Raw genomic sequence first — 16982 nt, 5'->3', positions numbered from 1 at the left:
GTTGTGCTGAGCACATTTTTAGGCATATGGCAACTTTATAATGGTCATTGGGAATGAAGAGCTAAAATTCTGAAGCAGCCTCTGAATTTAAGACATTTCACATAAAACTGCACATCACAGGGAAAAAAAAATAAATTGCTAACTGTGCAACCTCATAACCCTATGGCCAATATTCAGCATATGCAAGTTCAACTATTCCAAAGTGTGAATGCCAATTACTTTTTAAAAGGGTCGGGGAAAAAAATTCTTCTTTCTGGAGACATCAATAAAAGGAAACAAATATAAGAAGATCTGTCTTAGTTTTATACTGTTCAGGTTACCTCAACACCATTCAGCTACAATATTCAATCCAGCGTTCCCAAGCAAATGCCCTGATTACTATTGTTAAGTCTTTCATTTAAACAGTTCCTTCCTGTTTAAAATATAGAAAGCCAAGTGTGTTTTCCCACCACTAAGCATTGTGTAAGACTCCTTTTTATTCCAGCAAGCTGGCTGAAGATGGATGAGCTTCCAAACTGATATCATTTTTAATTATGCGTTTTTCTCTCGTTACTAATTTCCTAAACACGTCTCTAATCTAGCAGTGAAATCTCTGAGCGCAGTAGGTGTATCCACATACATCACGCTCAAGAAAATTAATACAAGATAACGATCAGGACTGCCATCCCAACATAACCTGAAACAAGCAAGATACACAAGGGGTGATACATACTCATTAGACTCTATTCTCAAGTGTTTCTGGAAAGTGGCTGTTCATGGGTAGTTTCTCCCCTTCCTGCATCTTGAAGCAATGTACACATGGGGGTCCGGGGAAGGAAGATTCTCCAAGTTCACAGTACAAAGTCACTTCACATTCACACTTTCCACTGGGCAGTTAAAAATATGGAATGCCAAATACATATGCACCCCTTTGCTCCCTCACTCTATATAGCCCACCATGAAGGACCTTTTGCAGAACAGAGAGAACGTGACCTCCTCCTCCACCAACACGGCCAACACAACTCCCTCCCACCACCAGGGGCTCCCCCACACCAAGGTCTCCTGGTTGGACTGTGCCTGCCAAAAATACAGGAGAGAAGAAATGATGGAGGTAGAGGCAGAAGGGCAAGTGCCCATTCACTGGAAGAAGGTCATCATACAGCAGCTCTGTGCATCTGATCCTCTTCCAACAGGGCACGAATCCAATCTGTGTAAGGACCCACCAGCACAGGTCAACCAGATGCCAGTCAGCACTTCACATGGGATCTTCTCTTGTTCCTCAGGCATCTTTTGCTTCCTGAAGGACATTTCACAGGTAAACACGTTGTGGCATTGAACCAAGAGAGCAAGATGGCAACTTTTAGTTGAGGGGGGGAAGGAGGAGGAAAAGCCAAGGGCAACTGTCACTGCTTTCTCCCCAGCTGAGCTCATTACACACTCAGTCCTTCAGAGAGCAACACTTTCCGCACACCAGCTGGCTTCCCTTCAACAAACACTTCCCAAAGAAAAGAGACAAACCTTAGGAACTTTAAAAGTGTCTGACATTTCAGGAATCAAATAAAGTAAAAAAAAATCACACCACTTAAAGAGGTTTATGTCTTCTGAGTGTTCTTAAAATATGGCACAAGTCTGACTGTTACTCATTCAAAGAAAAGTCATTCCTGCTGTTTAACAGTCAAAAATAATGATGGTACAGGAAGACTAACGACGTAATTCTTAAGTGTGTGCAGCAGAGTCATACATATAAAAGCACTGCATATATAAGAAAGGCTAATAGGAGAGCTATGGTGTCTATGCATGCAATTCACCAGTCCATAAAGGCATGCCCAGCAAAATGTATGTGCTAAATATAAYGCCAGCTGGCTTGTGCTAGGTGCCTAGGGAAGTCCAGAACACAAACARAACAGTAGCATGGTGTTAGGATGTTTCACTCTACAACCACACGCTTCCTAGGGAAACTGGCTGAAGAAAATAATAAATATCAGTAGTTTCCCACAATTGCTACAAAATTTCATCCTACTTTTTTACTTGCTATCCATCTACTGATCAAGATCAAAAGCTTTAAATCCAAGCTTTGATTTTGCAAAGAACCTGGAGGAGTTCAGAGTGCAGAGGAATTTGACCCTCTATAAGAAAATTGGTCCTTCTTGAAAATTGCTTCATTCAGCAAAGGGAAAAACAGGAGACATCTTCATCTTCTCTTCCCATGGCATCTTGAGAGAAACATCAAGAAGATGGATATAAACACAGTGTTTCACCAGTTTCACCACACACCACCCACCGCTTTCACTAGAAGCAACAGCCCTGACTGGATGTGTGACAATCCACTGCACGGAGCAACGCAACCCTCCACCTCAAACAGGAATCAACCACTGAAGTCAAGGCAAGTCTTTCAACTGACTTCACTACATTATGACAGGTCTCCTACTTCTTTTTGATTCTCCTTAACATTCGCTGACAGCTCCTTCACAACCAGAGGGACGGGTTCTTTGAGAGACGCAGATTTGGCTCTTATAGCTAATGTCTTACCCCACAGAGTGAAGCAGGTGAGATAATCTGCACATATCAAAGACGATGTCATGCTTCATAAGCTGTTTTTTCTGCTTTGGTAAGGAGTAAGCACGTTTTTATTTGTTACTATGTTTACACATTACCTCACTGAGGGGTATTATTGTTATCCCGACTGAGGCTCTCTCAGAATAGGAACATATAAAGCAGGATTTCCTCCAGCTCTGCATACCTAGTTACTCCAGAGTCATTAATGACACAGGACTGGACTGAACAAAGACTCAGCATCAAACGAGCATTCAAAGCAGCCTGGAACAAAAATACCTCTGCCTGGAACTCTGCTTCGCTGCTCTGCCTTCCAACAAAAATGCCAAGGAAGTATATACTTGCTTTAAACGCTGTTTTCACACGAATGTTTTCATGAGAAAAATGGAAGAGCTAAATACTTTTATGCAGAACATGTTTATACTTCCCAACTGGTTCTAAATTAAATGTACTATAGGTTTTACGTAACAGTTTATACATCAAATTACCATTTGTATTGCAGATCAGAAGTAACTTGACAGCCATCAAAAGAAACCCTACCAATGAAAAAAAACCCAGTCTCACATGAAAACCCTCCACATACCAAACAAACTGTGTATTGCCCTCCATGTGGTTACCAGTGACAGATAAAATATCCAAGGTGGGACAACTCTGCTCCTCTCTTTCAATTTTAAACTAATACAACTTGTCTGTGGTTGGGCACTTTTAAAATTTCTCTGAATACCATCTTAAGGAAAATATATACATGTATTTTTATAAGAAAAATACAAATGATACTGCTATGAGATTAGTGGAGGATGACTTCTCAGGTAGTTATGCAGGTCAGGTTTTGGATGGAGGCTGTTATCACTGTGCTTCTTTCCACTGCCAGAATTGGCTTTCCCTGAACGCCAACACCACATGGTGACACCCACTGCACTGTCCTGAGGGACACGCAGCTAATAACCCCCCAACAAAAAGCAGGGCAGCAACCCGCTTCTCCCCTACCATCCATCTCATCCCATAGACAGACACTAGAGGACACTAACTCAAAGGCCCACTCGCAGAAGCTGTCCTGCAAACACATCTTCCCTGAAAAACTAACAGAAATTTGGAAGAAAATTAGAGGAAAACAATGAAGAAAATAAGCCAGAGGCTAAAGACTGTCCACATAATTACCTTGTAAAGACTAGAGCTGCCAGGACATGGAAGAAATAACAYAAGAGCTACAAGGATATCGCTTGGGTTCAGCCCTCACTGTCCCAAATCAGCTTGGCAATCTCTTGCAGCCCGCTGCCGAGGGTGTATAAAAGCAGAAGGCAGCGTTGGCCCAGCAGGCACCCGGGTGGGAGAATCACCCCCGCAAGCAAAGAGGTTTGAGGAGCAACTCTAGCGGTCTGTTTAATGCTCTCAGCACCCGCCTGAGGACATTTCCTACCTCTACCTACAAACACAGCGATTCCCAAACCATTAAGTAAACATTCTTTGAAGATAATGAAGCTTATTCTAATCTCACACTGATTTCACTCCTGTATTATACTCTGCGGAGCTACAAGACTTCTGAGTTAAGTGCTCTGTGAGATCAGGATTACCTTAACTCTTGTGCTCTTGCAAAGACTTAAAGAATCCCGTTGAGGSAAAGAAAGAAGCTGATTTTTCACTCGGTAGGTTTACATTTTTTCTTGGCGAGCAATCATAGACATTTTTCATCCTTCTTCCTTAGATGGGGATGAGCTGCCTCTGTACCGTTATGTGCAACAAGATGACCTGCTGCACCAGACCTTTCACTAYGTCCAAAGAAAGCAGGAGCACAGTCTTTAGACAGCAGAGAGGATGTCCTGGATTACTTCCAACACAGGCAAGGCTGTGGCATGGGGAAAGAAAACCAGGCAGAACATGGACTAGCAAGGGGAATTAAAGTGGAAGCTAYGCAAACAGAAAAATAAAGATGTTCCAGCCAAATAAAAATAAAGATGTTCCAGATGTTCYACCCAAAGCAATGCTCCTGAGTTCTCATTCGTGTTCAATTCCCATGGCCAAGTGTTCTTCCTTGGTCTGCATTACAATTCTTCAGGTGTCTACTCAACACACTTCCCATTGCACCCAGTGTTAGAAGCAGCAAGTCCTCACACAGTAATGAAAAGTTCAGTGAAGAACTTGAGCAGGTCAGAAAAGCCCATCCTCCCCATAAAATATCTTTCACGGCACCAAAAGCTTTGTCAGTGAGATACAGCAACCCAACTAAATTTCTGCAGCACAAATCAGAGCTATTTTGCTCCCAGGCTGTGTGTAATTGGTTAACAGCCACAGACAGAGCAGTAATTAGGGACAGGCAGCACAAACCTTGGAGACAGGGTTCAAATACATGCTGTGGCCACAGCACAAATCCCCAGCTATCCTTTTATCATCTTCCCAAGTGAAGGGACTGGTAGGAACTCACTCCTATTTCAGTTGTTTTCAAATGCCACAGGGTGGTCCAAATATTTAAGCTCAGTATTAGTCCAAAGGCAGATTTCTTTTGGAGAGTCTGAGTATTATCGGTCTGTCCTACAGATACACTGCTGTTAGATTTGGACAAGCTRTGTCTTAGCTGTACCAAACAGAACCTGGCATTATAATTTTTTTCCACAAGCAGATGATCATATTCCCAGCGAATGGAAAAAATAAGAGGATGTGCTTGGAAAAAAAGCACATAGAGGTAATGCTACACCTATGCAGATAGAGATTGGAAATATGCTCCTGGATCGAGTGCTGCAGTCTGATTTCCTCCYATTTCACCACTCTAAATCAACTGAAGCTTTATGGAGCCAACAGCTTCCATTTTCCACCTGTTAACACGGGTGTTCAATTCCACTTTCAATAAATGAACCATGATGCAAACTGTTGTGAAATGAAAATCAACTGCCATGTGTAACAGAAGACAGAAGTAAGRAGAGGTACAGCCAGATTCAGAACTATATATCCTTGAAAATACTCTTCCTAAACGCAGTCATGGCTCCTTGAAGGGTCATTACCAAAGACGTGGTTATTTTCCACTGCCAAACGTCCATAGSGAGCCAGTAAGGCCATAGGCTAAGAGCAGCCAAGGCGCTACTCCAATTTACACACGTAAAGAGAACAAATTGGCACATGCCAAACACAAAGTCCATCCTTCRTGCCAAAACGCAGCAAAAGCTATTCACAATCTGTATTTCATATGCACAGCACATCAGCCTGGGAAACTCTTTAAGTGTTTTTTTTATTTAAGAAAAGTTTTCTAGCCATTTAGCTCTTTGTTAAAGTCTCAAACTTTAAGCTCTTGAATAAAAAGCAGCTTTACCAGAGGTCAGTCAAATGGCAGTAAGAATACACACGGCTGCAGGTTAAAGCATCTCATATTTATAASAGCATAAGCATGAAATTCAGAAAGGGCCCCCAGGGATCCCAATGCAAGACATGAAGGTGTAATTAAAAACCATAAATCCATCAAACCAARAATATGTAAACTTCATACATTAAGTCATATATTTTTCTTCCTGCTCCACATTTGTCTTACTCTACACTCCTTTGGAGTCTACAAATAAAAAATTAACAATATCAGAAGAAATATTTCTTAATATGTGGAATACAAATATCRATAATAAATGCTTTTTATTTTATTCTTGTAGGTAATTGCTGAAAGCTCTCTCCGCAGACTGCTGAGACTCCRTGCATACTATAAATTACTTCAACTGTATCTCCTCTTTACAAAACCCACAAAAGGACAATATCTTAGAGTGTCTCCATGCCACTCAATCATCCACACAAAACTACCTTTGTGAGAGCTTGTTGGAGGAATGTCAAATGCATTCTCTTTTCTTTGCAACAGAATCTTCAGAGAAAGAAGCGAAATAGCTGCCTTCTGTGTTCATAGTTATGAAGCTACACTAACACCTGAGCACTTCAGCTGGAGTGTCTAGCCTTGTTTTAATGTTAGGTTTAATTGCAAGCTACAAGCAAAATTTTGGCCTATGTTTCACCCACAGCACAGRTCTCAAGATATTTTAGTTTACAGGAATCCTACAACACTCAGAGTTCATAAGAAGGCTAAAAGACACCTCTTCTTAAAAGCGATATTTGTGATTAAAAGTGATAAAGCAGTGGGATAAACTAGCCCTCCCATCTACTTGCCTGCAGCTCAGCAATGGAGCAGGGGCATTGCCCTGACAGGAGGGTGGCGAACGCAACACACCTGCACCTCCATCCTTCAAAGGCCACTGTGGTTTCCCACCGGGAACGCAGAGCACGTTTGTTCCCCATCACTCAGGACTGTTTCCTTGGGATCAGACGGCCCAGGGCCCGGCAGTGGTTTAAGAATCCTGGTCTTGGACAAGAGGCACTCAGCACTCAGCTTTACGGCACATGTGGACAGCTAGAGGGTCTCATCATAGGTCCAGCTAGATTTCCTCTCCCTCCCGGGACCCCAATTCCCACAATCAAAGCAGGCAGCTCTCTCCACAAACACATATGATGCAATARCCCAACACAGCTGACACTTCTGAAGCAATACCCAAGTCAACCAAAACTTCCCTTTTTCTAATGCCAGGCCAAACAACAGCTGCTGCTTTGCCAAAACAACAGAGYGCAACATGGACAAAGGCTGGCACGTTCCATACAGTTTTCCTAAGCATTCTCTCCACATGGGAAGCAAAATGATTTCCCTTTGCCCTGGTCATCTGGGATTAACTAACTCAACTATGTCCATACATTTCYTTCAATCATCTAGATGCCAAGTGATCCAGAATCACAGGTTGAACCTCAGCTGCTTAAAACAGACCAGCTCCATCTGACTTCCACTATTTATCACTTTAACATCTTCTACTATCATGAAACTGTGCGTGATGAACCCAGTTTGGGCTGGGTCAGAGGCTGCCCAGGCCTGGTGCTGCAAGCCTTTGGATTCTGGATCCAACTCAATACACCAAGGTCTACCAAAGCCCCCACGTAGAACATTAATGTATTTTTTAGATCTGGCTCTAGGCCATTTTTCTCCTGGAAACTGGGCTGTTGCTTGCTATAGATGGCTGCAGTTAGCCAGCAGATATGTTATAGGCATACCAACCAATTTGGTGCTAAAGATAGGGTCTGTTACAGCACCAGTGCTCAAAAAGGGCCCAAACGCTGCATCAGAAACAGCTTGAATGCTTTCACCATACCATCTTCTGGCAAATGCTTTCACCTCCTGCACAAGCAGTGCAGAAAGACCCAGAAGTCGTAAATTAACTGAAATAAGGATGGCCAGGTTTCCTGATCATATGAGTCACTTCTATGCCTTCATATTTCTGACAGCTGCTCTTTCTTAGGACATAAACTGGCTGAGTACCAGGAGGACCCTGTGCTGTTGACATCAGCCACCACGTGGGAATGCTGCCTTGCATGGAGGCACGGAAAGCTCAGCAGGACAGCTCCAACAAGGGCTGCATGGTGCAGCCCAGGCACGGCTGCTGCACCTGAACAGCCTCAGAATCATGAGAGAGGCAAAAGCAGCCCAACACTGCCCAAAAAAAMTGTGCTTGATAAAGCTACGTTTTATGGTGCAAGAGACTGCTGAACTCCAAATTTAGGGAGAAGAGCAATGATGCTAAAAAGAAAATACAKATACTGCAACCCATGTGTAATAGGAACAACACCATGCAACAACAACAAAAAATGATACATTGAGCACATCTAACTTCCCAAAAGACTGTTAAAGCACAAAGCCAAACACCACCCATTTCAATATAATCAGCACTGATCAAGATAGACACTGATGGCGACACAAACTGCACTAGCACAAATCACATGGTGCAGTAAAATAGGGAAAGACATTTAAGCACAAGCTGTTGAATGCTGCCACAACTGGGGCTAAAGCTTTGCCACGGCTGCAAGCCCGGCTGCGCTGCAGGCATCGCCTGCCACGTTTGCTCCCATGAAACCTCCCACCCTGCTCACAAAATCCCTTGGCAGCACCAGGGCAAGATTCRCTAGGAGGTAAATGAAAATGGATCATTTTCCCAGAGCCGTCCAGCATTCCCATCAACCCCRCGCAGGTATTGACATATGGTAATTCCCCCGCCCCGGTCGAAACTCGGAGCACGCTGCCAAATTCCAGGCACGTGGATCAAAGGCTCATCTTGAGGCCTGACTCAGACAGCGGGATAATTGTGCATCTGAGCCTTTTTGGGGAGCGAGCGTTGAGATTTCGCTGATTCACCATACATTAGGGAGATACGTGCGCTGCAGCCAGACTCCGAGCGACAAAATAAACATGCAATGACAGCAGTAAGCCGCCTGGAATAGATTGTTATATTTATAACYGGTTGAACATTCCTGTCTCCAGAATGAAAATGAACATCTGCCACTTGGACGCCTTAAAAATTCAGGCAGCTTCAAAGCAAAGTATTCAGTCAAAATAACCATACACCAAAAGTTTACATTCACATACCTTAAAGAGAAATATATTACTGCCGTGGAGTGACATTCTCCCGTTCCTCGGGATAATCATTTGCATGCTTTGCTTTTGGCCTTCTCTGCAAAWGTTTCTCCTTTATTCCCATTTAAAAATAATACATTCAATGAAAAAACTAATAAGCAGCACACTTGGGCATACATTTCAGCAGGAGGGACTCAAGGTGCTCAAGAGCTCCTTGGGACCCACYACACTGCTGCAACACAGCTTTCCAGCTTCACTAGATGATCCCCGACGGGATCATTCCATCTCTCCTCCACCCTCCTGGTCATAAACCCAGTGCAAGTGCAAGTTCCACAGAACCTCAGCRCCTTTCACCACCTCTCCACGTCACCTCCTCACTAACAGGTTTTGGGGGCTATTTCTMTTTTCAAGGATTATCCCAGGTCCCCAGCAGTCAGACAGACCAACTAAGGTCCATGGTCCACGAYGCTCAGCTCACTGCTGTCACATCCGATAGCAACAGAGTCTCAAAAAGTAAGTGTTCCCTGGAAGGGTTTTATCTTTGCTGGCAAAAGGAGGAAATTAGCACGCAGATACAACAAGCCACTTGCCCAAACCCATGTACAAAGTCTCTGACAGATACAGGGATTAAATTCAGGTCCTGCATCCTTATCCAGTGTCTTCATAGGACACTGCTCTTCCCGTTGCCAAAGTCAGTGTGAGATGTTGTGTGACCTCACAAAGTAAGGCCCAATTTTTCCCTCCTTAGCTTCTCCTCCGGAAGATCTTAAGAAAATTAGTAGCCACTTGTGACAGAAACCAGTCTTTTCCTGATGATGGGCCCAGACAGTCGCAGACAGGAGACTCCTGCCTTTCCCCAACCACCTTCCGTTTTGGGATATATTGGCAACATAAGTGAAAAACAGTTACTCCAGTGTCGCAGCTCTGAGGTCAGAGGACACAGAGAGTATTCAGACCAAATTCCATAGATTTTTTTGGTAAATAAAAAAAACRAGGATATGATACTCCCAAACAGACAGCTGTCTGCCACTCTCAATATGAGCAATATCYAAATAGGATAGCACGAAGGTAATCCAACTCCCAAGCAGCAGAAAGGCATCAGCATCCTTATGGAAAAGTATTTTGTTTCAGACACACAGACAGTTCCAGACAGAAGAGTCTCCTCTTCYGGGCAGGGCGAAGCAACGTCTCTGCTCACTATGCAAGACCAAATGTCCATCACCAGCTGAAAAGTCAGGGGCCAGCTGGCTCCTCGCTGTGGAAAAGGATGCGGACTCGCACGGTGCAGTTTTGGGGCAGCCCGGCAGCRCTAGCAGTAACCACGTACATGGTGGGCGATCCCAGTTTCAGGAGAGGAAAATCTCGTGGCGGTTTCGGCCCTTCCCGCTCCGATCCGCAGCACCACCAGGCCAAGGGGCCTGTCCCAATCAGCTGCGGGGAGCGAGGAGGATGACTAGTGCCTCCCACAACCGCGCGCTCAACAAGTCAGAAGCTGGGATCACTGTAGGTGGAAACTCTTGGCAAAAACAATAAAGCAGCTACTACATCTTTCAACAGGTTCAAAGTAACCTCAGATGTTAGAAGCAGATGCTCTTTTCCACCCCCTGGGATTTTGAAATGGTTTATGTGTTTCCTCCCTTTTCCCTAATAGGCCGGAGCGCTGAAGGAATTAGAGCCGGAGCAATGCTAATTACTCCCAGCTACCCGGCAGACCACAGGACCTTGAGCTAATTGCACAACCGAAGCTCCCCCACTTCAGATCCCCCAGCGAGAAGGTCTGTTGCCTCCGGCACCCGCACTGCCAGATAATCCCGCCACCTGCATTTTAAAAGAAGGCAGGCTTGGAAATCTTCAATGTCCAAAGCAAACTCACTACAATTAGGTCACGCAGCCCAGAAGACAGCGTGGGGACGGCCACACCGACTGGAACAAGTGAAGTGCTCGTGTCCACACACCTGCTGCAGAGCTGTCGCCAGCCCACGGGCGAGACCTGCGCTCCACATCTGAGCTCGTAGCCCGGAGCGCTCCGCAGCCAAGTCTCTGCAAGACTCTCCCTCACGGAATTAAATATTGAGAGTGCATCGCAAAAGAAATGCCCTGTAGTTTCATATTTATTAACTAAGGCTTCTACTTATATGTTTTTGAAATGTTAAGTATAGAGCATTTTGAAGTGTATTTTTAAAGGACCCTGAAAAGTTGTTTTCTCTACAGAAGCATCTGTAAAAGGACAAGAGTCTCCCCTTCCCCTTATCCACATCACCCAACTACAGAAAAGTCTCTGATTAAATAAAACACACATACACCCACAGTACAAGAGGACCTCAAGATCCAAGCCAAGACTCGGCACAGTAACACTGAATAGCCATCTGGATTCTGCTGTTCTAGGTGATGGTGCCACTGAATCAAAAGGGCTGTCACCAATAGAAATCTATGAGCACAGCAAGAAAACAACTGCTCAAGGAGTCAGGGCCCRCTTCTAAAAGCTTAGATCTATTACCCATGCACTTCCAACACTGACAGCAGCTCCCGCATGCACTGAACTCCTGCTCCTTCAGGGAAGCAGGAGTCTGCAAGTGAAACCTTAGGAAATAAAGCCCACTTCCCATCTCTTGCGCATTTGTCACAGGCTGACTACCCAAGCACACAACAGTGCAAACAACAGCAACAAGCTACCCACTGGCAATTAGGCATYGTGCAGGTTCTTCTAGAAGAGCCATTGACATCAGGCTGCCCCCGCAACCACGATGGGAATAACAGAGAGCACCTGGACCTCCAGAGCCTTCACTTGTTAAGGCTGCAATCCTCAGTCCTAACTGTTTTTCTAAAACAATGAGGACTATATTGCCCTCCTTTGTCCTTCTTGCTGCCAGACAGCTCTAACTCTACACCCCCAAATGATCTAAAATTGAGGCAGAAGGCTCAGAGTAGATTCTTAAAATTTCCAGAAACTGCCAGTAAGATCAGCTGGGCAGGACCCAACCATTATTAGTTTCACCAAAGCCAGATTTCCAGTATTGGCTCACTGTCAGTTAAACAGCATGTGTACAGCTCTCAAAGACCCACAGAATGGACTGTTTCTTATTGGGGGACAAAAGGGAGACATCCAGCATTAATGCAGTGGGATAGAGAGGACAAAAGAGGTGGGCTAARCGTTTATCCAACTAAAGCTTCCTTAGGAAACATGGGGGTACTATTTAACATACAGGTGAAACCCACRGCACAAAGCATGCCATGCCCAAAGCCTTGTTCTTCATCTCCTTGGCCCATCAATGCCATGTGCAGACCCATTAAGTAACCATTACTTTGGTAAGAAATGTGTGGGGTAGGAGTTCAATGCAGACAAGAACAAAAACAGGCAATCCTATACCAAACCCTCAAGGGGAGGCAACCACTGATCTCTATGGATGACTGGAAATGTGGAGTAGTGTTAGTTTCAGCACATTTCCTTGATAACACACCCACCAAACAGGGAAGTGGCACTTTTCTCCTATTACCAATCTACTCAGGCCGAGGCCTCATAATCATCAGTATCCTCTCAAATTAACCTATTCTCAGCCTAAGGCAGCCCGATTTAAGTGGAAGGTTACACAGCCCGTGGGTATGCATGGCAGTTTACAACATCTGCACAGTTGAGACACGTTCTGCATCAGTCGGCACAAACAGTATGTCTGAAGTCAACAGTATCCTCCTTGTTTTCCGGAAAAGCCAAGCTTCTTCCAACTGGTATAATGCAGAGCTGACCTACCTCACAAGGAAGAGGAGCTGCCAAGAACACAGCAGGCTGCTGCTTGCTTCCCTCCTCAAATGATTCATGGTTCGTTAGCAACTAATGCAATGACCTGTCCTGGGCACCCAGACCCTCCACAGGCCACAACCAGCTGGAGGCATCTTTATACCCAACCACCGCCTAGAGGGTCAACTGGAAATACAAGGAATACTCTGTTTTCCAGATATTAGAGGAAAAGCATTCTCCATGCCCATCCTCAGATCACGGCACATCCCATAGCATGACACAGCACACACACACTTGCTCCTTTGCTTCTGTTGATTCTCTGGAAGCCTCATCTGCTTTCACAGGYGTCCCTCCTGCAGCAAGCAGTGCTGATGATGATGTGGCAGGAGAAAATAAAATGGAGGAAAAGATGCTCTCAAAAATGAGGACAGTAAGAACTCGGTTGAACTCAGGTTATGTATAATACAATACCCTTGGTTTTGTCACCTGTCTGCTCTGGTTGTAGGTACAAAGCACAGGACTGTTGAAATGAGACACTTGAACTCCTGAGCTGGAAGAAGCCGTTCTCCAATTTTTATCACTTGCAAAGTGAACTTTCTGATCTTGGCCTTTTTTTAGTACCAAGAAAAAAAAAGGCTTTTATTGCAAAATAAGTATGCACGATTTTCTGTTTAAGCCAAAATACCTACACTAGTTGCAAACCCCTCCTGGATATACTTTATCAGGTGCATATTCCTCATACTGAAAGAGCTTTTTCATCTGCTCATAAGGTAATAGCTAAAAACGTCCTAAACTAGCCATATATCCTAAACTAGCAGGCCATGCCCGTGCGGCAGAAGTTCAGTTCTGCAGCTACAAAAATACTTCTTTGTAGGACAGTTCCTGACTTTCCCATTTTTTTCTGAGACACACACACACCTCCCTTTGACACATACCTCTACAGAAATGACAGCATGTTTGGGCTTACTGTACAGAGGCATCATGCAAATTAATTAATTAGCATTTGTGAAGCACAGCAAAGATTTTAGGTGCTAAGTATTATTATTACTAATTTAATCCACATTCCCATTCAGTCCTCGGCCTTTCTTGTGAAACTGCCAACAATGATGCCAATTAGTGATAATTGTCGTGGTGGTTTTGTGACAAGGCTGTTTGCCAACTGGGAGCCAGGCAGGGACCACCAACTCATTTCTCATGGATCACCCAACAGCTGCCAAACAGGAACAACTTCCAGGCACTAACAACCAGGTCTCCGCTCCAGCCAGAACCCCAGAGGGAAGAGATCCCATATCCCATTACCGTCTCCCCAGGCATACAGCCTGCAAGACAAATACAAAACTTTTAATTAGCGATAAACCAAGACACCATTTCTGGCCCCCTCCATTATTTTAATATATGAACCAGTGACTGATGCTGATACTGCAGTACAGAATTGCCTGTCTGTAATTTCAGATCAAACTTTATTTGTTTCCACCCCTGCCTGATTAAAATTACGTTTTGATTCACACACAGGCCTCACCGTGGCAGCAAACTGTAAAGACAACAGTAGGAAAAAGGCAGGAATTGACAGTGCAGGGTGCAGTAAATCGTGTATAAAGGAGCCTTATTCAAGAGTTTCAACATAAGCAAAGAGGTGTATCTCTATATCAACGGTCAACAGAGATTTGGAGAACTTTACAGAGACTCAAACAGCTAACAGTCTTCTATAATCAATGCAAATCATCTGAGCACCGAAACTTTAGATTATTTATATATTTAAAAACTGTTTAATTGAAAGGACAGCAACACATAAACTGTATGAATCATAGTCCTCTCACGCAATTAGATTTGTTATCCTTGCAGACAACAAACAATATGTTGGGTTTTTATTTTAATGGGAATTCAATCCCTTGTCAGCTGCCCCACGCATAACACAACTTCTCTCTTTCATCAGTAAAGATATCAACAGCAGGAAACTAGCCCTTCTTTCATCTCTGAGGCACCCACCCACCCTTCCAAAGAGTCTTAAACCAGGTGTGGAAATCTCTCCAAATCTATGCTGAAAGATCCCTTAATTATTATGGCAAAGGACATACAAATCCTTTGAGCATGCAGCAGTAGCCTTTCTGGTGTTTACTCAACTAGCTGCTTGGTTTGACAGTACATTAGAACAACTTACAAGTTGACTTTTATTTTATGGGCATGAAACTCTTACACAGAGAGGAGCTGCTTTTTCAGATGTCTTGTYATTATTAAAAAAGAAAGAAGGAGAAAAATGCAAGCTGCTGCCTTTCTGGCACCAGCATTACATAGTGCTCAGCCTGCCAGCACATTGCATCAGATTCTCCCTGCAAGGCCAATTCGCAGCCGCTGAGTATCTGACCTACTGACTCTTATCTCCCACTAACTTACTTTGCACTCGGAAGGCAACGAGCAAGACTGTTTATTGCATCTGCCTTCCCAAAGAGCTGCTCCCTGCATTARAACTAGCAGGTTTTGAGTTTGGTTAGGAGTATTATAACCATTTGAAAACTTCAAAAAACTAACAAAAAACCCCAGTTATTTCTTAACTCTACTGTATGGTACTCAGCAACTAAGCTCTAGGTATCTATTACCCTGTGATCAACTTTGTCAAGGTTTTGTCACTGCGATGACTACTATTACTTCCCTAGGCATGCTTTGAAGCCCTGCAGAAAAGGAGGCTTCATTTACCCATCATCAAGCGCTTATCAAGGAAGTCCCTGGGGTTTTGCGGAAAGGAGACCACACAAACGGACCTTTGCTCCCAGGTCTCCTCGCCCGCGCACCTGGGCAAGGCTCTCCTGTACCCGCGGGCTCGGTTCCCAGGACGGAGATCCACTCGCAGATAGGACCCTATTCTTCCCATTAAGGCCAGGGCCCACTGGGGGATGAGAGCAGTGTTTTGTGTGCTGAGGGGCAGATCCCACACACCTCGCCATGGGAAATTAAACATCTCTCCACCWCTCATGGCAACAAAAGGTCCAATTGTTATGATTTCAGCGAGATAAGATATACGTGACCTTTTACACTGCACAAGAGCTCCCTCCAGACCTGGCAAGTCCAGAGAAAAACTCCTGGTGATCTCAAAGGTGCCTGGACCAGGCCTGGCAACGCAAAGCTCGCGGTTGCGTTGTGACACTGCTCCACAATGCGCCTCCAAACAAAACTATATTTAGATTCAATKGGAATTCTGTAGATCATACAGGAACTCTTTGAATGAAAATGAAGGTCAGTAGGGTTTGGCTTCCTCTTCAGACCCCCCCCCCCCCCATTCTTGCAGCCCTCCAGATAAGCATTGTTTAGAAAACAATACGTTACTTCCAGCCACTATCAAAACTCTCACACACATTTTGTGAGCCGTGACACAGAATCTCCACAACTTTCTCTTACGTTTTGCCCTGTCAGCTGCTCTGTGGGATCGCCGAAGGTGTCTAGTCAAGACAGTGTATTTTTTTCCACAGGTATTACCTTTTAAGCATTCTGTTTCACACGTTCCTACTAAAGCATGACAGAAAGAGAGAGATGGAAGCAGTAATAAAGAGCTCTGATAAAAAAAGAAGCTCATAAAGAAATACTGCACAGATAATACAAATAAAGTTGCACAYGTGCTAAGTGCAATCTCTGGGGCGCTCACACGGTTTATCCATTCACCAGCAGTTACAACTGCGCAGCACGAGACACGTGTGCAAGGCAAATGATGCAGTCAAGTGAGACAGAAGCTTCAAGCAGCTCAGAGGGCACTGTGGGACACTCGGGCATCCCTATGGAGAAAATCCTGCAAAACCACCCTTCCCAAAGCATTTCCTGGGCCAGAGAGAAGGCATAGCCGGGATGTGCAATGTGCAAGGGATGAAGGTGCCGCGGAGCCCTGCTGCAGCCTCCCAAACTGCGGAGCCTCCCACTGGGGCTCCAAAGGGYACTGCGAGCAACGTCTGGGGCGCGGGACAAGGAGCCGCCGGGCGCCGCGCTGCGCTGCGCAGCCGGGCGCGCGTCCTGGGTGCCGCTCACACCGCGCAGCCCCCGCAGTCCCTGCCCGGGCGCTGCCTCCCTCCTCCGAAGGCCCTCGGSAGCGGCAAGGAGGGTGGCGCGGGGTGCGCGCGGCTGCCGGCCGCGCTTCAGCCTCCACCAACCCTCGAACTTGTGCGCGACCTCGCTGCAAATCGCCCCCTTTCGACCCAAAGCAGCGCGGAACGGGCACAGCCCCCCGCGCCCGCAGCCCCCCGCGCCCGCAGCCCCCCGTTCCGGCTCCAGCGCTGCGCTCCCCTCCGCGCCGTCCCGCGCACTTACCGGCAGGGCGTTGGGCGCGCA

The 16982-nt window shown here is 45.2% G+C and overlaps 1 protein-coding gene across 1 annotated transcript in view; it reads right to left on the bottom strand.

Annotated features, from left to right (window-relative positions):
• KIF26A (kinesin family member 26A) overlaps window positions 1-16982 on the bottom strand; it is a 94106-nt gene that overhangs the window by 74866 nt on the left and 2258 nt on the right. The gene's annotated exons all lie outside the window — the stretch shown is intronic.

The sequence above is a fragment of the Nothoprocta perdicaria genome, unplaced genomic scaffold (assembly GCF_003342845.1).
Source record: "Nothoprocta perdicaria isolate Ctin4 unplaced genomic scaffold, notPer1 scaffold_56, whole genome shotgun sequence".
NCBI classification, from domain to species: Eukaryota; Metazoa; Chordata; class Aves; order Tinamiformes; family Tinamidae; genus Nothoprocta; species Nothoprocta perdicaria.
The sequence above is the reverse complement of the archived record's forward strand: the minus strand, read 5'-3'. Positions and strand labels throughout refer to the sequence as shown.